Raw genomic sequence first — 4134 nt, 5'->3', positions numbered from 1 at the left:
TTTGGGAAGGAAGAAGGCAAAACCTACTCAGAGCCAGAAAACATGTAGGAAATTGCCGCTCAAGAAACCACAAATGGACTGAGGCACCCAAAACGTTGAAAGCAAGCCAGAATTGGAGCAAGCCAACAGCTGTGCCCTGATTGAACTAGACCATTAATCCAGTGCCGTGAACTCCATATTCCAGCCTCAAAACCAAAGCTCACAAAAAAAAAATCATTACAAACAATGATAAATAAGGGAAATCGGAGTAAGCCAAAGTAATTCAAGAGTCCTTTGTGGTATTTGGCTGGATTTAGACAGAAGGAAACAGGCTGTTTCCGGATTCATCAACCCCTTCCACAGACTGACTTTGGAATTCTGACTCAATTCACCTCAAAATCGCACTCACACTCAATTTGGAGGGAATTAGTATCTGTCCCTTCAGCAGAAGTGTTCCATGTCATTTTCCAAAACACAAAAACTCATCTTAGTCATGTTGCCTGTAGACTTCTAATCCTGAAAGGGCAATTTACTGTGTTTTTTTTTTTTCTTTCATAATGGCTACTCTGTCCAAAATCTTGCTTGTATTGCGTCAGAATACAAAATTTGGGTATAAGAAGGCAAATCCGACTCAGACCCAGAAAACATTTAGGAAACTGCAGAAAAAGAATCCACAAATCAGCTAAGGAATCCAAAACAATGACAGCAAGCAGAACTGGAGCACGCCAACAGCTGTGCCCTGATTGAAAAAGAACCTTCCTCTTGTGCCCTAAACTCAATATGCCAGCCACAAAACCAAAGCTCACATCAGAAAATTCATTTCAAACCATGATAAATAGGAAAAATCAGAAAAAAGCCAAAGAAATGCAAGTTTTCATAGTGATATTGGGCTTGATTTATTCCTATGTAAACAGCTGTTTCCAGATTCATCCACAACTCCCAGCTGAGTGAATAGGGATTCTGACTGAATTAACCTCAAAATGGCAGTGAAATTCGGTTTGGAGAAAATTAATATCTGTCACCGCAGCCAAAGTGTTCCATTTTATTTTCCAAAACAAAAAAACTCACTTTGGTCATGTTTCCTATAGATTTCAAAGCGTCAAACGCCTATTTGTTGTGTTTTTTATTTCATAATGGCTACTCTGTCCAAAATCTTGCTTGTATTGCATCAACATACAAAATTTCGGAAGGTAGAAGGCAAAGCCAACTCAGACCCAGAAAACATTTAGGAAATTGCCACTCAAGAAACCAAAAGTCAGCTGAGGCTCCCAAAACCATGACAGCAAGCCAGAATTGGAGCAGGCAATCAGCTGAGTCCTGATTGAAAAAGGCCATTCTTCCGGTACCCTGAACTCCATATTCCAGCCTCAAAACCAAAGCTGACATCAGGAAATTCATTACAAACCACGATACATAAGAAAAATGAGAAAAAAGCCAAGAAATGCAAGAAACCATAATGATATTGAGCTGGATTTAGTTGCAAGGAAACCGGCTGTTCCCGGATTCATCCAACACTCCAGCTGACTGCGTGTGGAATTCTGACTGAATTAACCTGAAAATTGCAGTGAAACTCAGTTTGGAGGCAATTAATATCTGTCACCTCAGCCAAAGTGTTCCATTTGATTTTCCAAAACACAAAAACTCACCTTGGTCTTGTTACCTGTAGATTTCCAAGCTTCAAATGCCTATTTGTTGTGTTGTTTATTTCATAATGGCTACTCTGTCCAAACTCTTCTTTGCATTGCATCAGAATACAAAATTTGGGAATAAGAAGGCAAATCCAACTCAGACACAGAAAACATTTATGAAATTGCCACAAAAGAAACCACGAATCTTCTGAGGCATCCAAAACAATGACAGCAAGCCAGAATTGGAGCAAATCAACAACTGTGCCCTGATTGAAACAGAACCATCCTCTTGTGCCCTGAACTCAATATGCCAGCCTCAAAACCAAAGCTCACATCTGAAAATGCATTACAAACCATTACAAATAAGAAAAATGAGAAAAAAGCCAAAGAAATGCAAGAATCCATACTGATATTGGACTTGATTTAGTCGCAAGGAAACCGGATGTTCCCGCATTCATCCACCCCTACAGCTGACTGCCTGTGGAATTCTGACTGAATTAACCTGAAAAATGCAGTGAAACTCAGTTTGAAGGCAATTAATATCTGTCACCTCAGCCAAAGTTTTCCATTTGATTTTTCAAAGCTCAAAAACTCACCTTGGTCATGATACCTGTAGAATCATAACCTTCAAACGCCTATTTGTTGTATTTTTTATTTCATAATTGGTACTCTGTCTGAACACATGTTTGTATTGCGTCACAATACAAAATTTGGGAAGGAAGAAGGCAAAAACCTCTCAGACACAGAAAACATTTAGGAAATTGCCGCTCAAGAAACCAAAATTCAGCTAAGGCACCCAAAACAATGACAGCAAGGCAGACTTGGAGCAAGTCAACAGCTGTGCCCTTTTTGAAAAATAACCTTCCTCTTGTGCCCTGAACTCCATATTGCAGCCTCAAAACCAAAGCTCACATCAGAAAATTCATTACAAACCATGATAAATAAGAAAAATGAGAAAAAAGCCAAAGAAATGCAAGAATCCATAATGATATTGGGCTTGATTTAGTCTCAAGGAAACCGGCTTTTCCCGGATTCATCCACCCCTCCAGCTGACTGCCTGTGGAATTCTGACTGAATTAACCTGAAAATTGCAGTGAAACTCAGTTTGGAGGCAATTAATATCTGTCACCTCAGCCAAAGTTTTCATTTTATTTTCCAAAACACAAAAACTCACCTTGGTCGTGTTACCTGTAGATTTCTAAGCTTCAAACACATATTTGTTGTGTTTTTTATTTCATAATGGCTACCGTGCCCAAACTCTTGTTTGTATTGTGTCAGAATACAAAATTTGGGAAGGAAGAAGGCAAAACCAACTCAGACCCAGAAAACATTTAGGAAACTGCAGAAAAAGAATCCACAAATCAGCTGAAGCACCCAAAACAATGACAGCAAGCCAGAATTGGAGCAAGCCAACAGCTGTGCCCTGATTGAAAAAGAACCATCCTCTTGTGCCCTGAACTCAATATGCCAACCTCAAAAACAAAGCGCACATCAGAAAATTCATTACAAACCATCATTTAACAAAAATGAGAAAAAAGCCAAAGAAATGCAAGAATCCATAATGATATTGGGATTGATTTAGTTGTAAGGAATCCGGCTATTCCTGGATTCGTCCACCCCTCAAGGTGACTGCCCGTGCAATTCTCACTGAATTAACCTGAAAATCACAGGGAAACTCAGTTTGCAGGCAATTAATATATGTCACCTGAGCCAAAGTGTTCCATTTTATTTTCCAAAACACAAAAACTCACCTTGGTCGTGTTACCTGTAGATTTCTAAGCTTCAAACGCCTATTTGTTGTGTTTTTTATTTCATAATGGCTACTCTGTCCAAACTCTTGTTTGTATTGAGTCAGAATAAAAAATTTGGGAATAAGAAGAAAAAACCGTGTCAGACCCAGAAAACATTTAGGAAATTGCCACTCAAGAAACCTCAGATTTGCTGAGGCACCCAAAACAATGACAGCAAGCCACAATTAGAGCAAGCCAACAGCTGTGCCCTGATTGAAAAAGAACATTTCTCTTGTGCCCGGAAGTTCTTATTGCAGCCTCAAATTCAAAGCTCACATCAAAAATTCATAACCAACCATGATAAATAAGAAAAAAGAGAAAAAAGCCAAAGAAATGCAAGAATCCATAATGATATTGGGCTTGATTTAGTCGTAAGAAATCTGGCTAGTCCTGGATTCATCCACCCCTCCAGGGGACTGCCTGTGCAATTCTCACTGAATTAACCTGAAAATCACAGTGAAACTCAGTTTGGAGGCAATTAATATCTGTCACCTCAGCCAAAGTGTTCCATTTTATTTTCATAAACACAAAAACTCACCTTGGTCGTGTTACCTGTAGATTTCTAAGCTTCAAACGCCTATGTGTTGTGTTTTTTATTTCATATTGGCTACTCTGTCCAAACTCTAGTTTATATTGCGTCAGAATACAAAATTTGGGAAGGAAGAAGGCAAAACCAACTCCGACCAAGAAAACATTTAGGAAATTGCCGCTCAAGAAACCAAAAGTCAGCTGAGGCA

The sequence above is a fragment of the Oryctolagus cuniculus genome, unplaced genomic scaffold, assembly GCF_964237555.1.
Source record: "Oryctolagus cuniculus unplaced genomic scaffold, mOryCun1.1 SCAFFOLD_51, whole genome shotgun sequence".
Taxonomy (NCBI): Eukaryota; Metazoa; Chordata; class Mammalia; order Lagomorpha; family Leporidae; genus Oryctolagus; species Oryctolagus cuniculus.
This window is presented reverse-complemented; position numbering follows the sequence as displayed.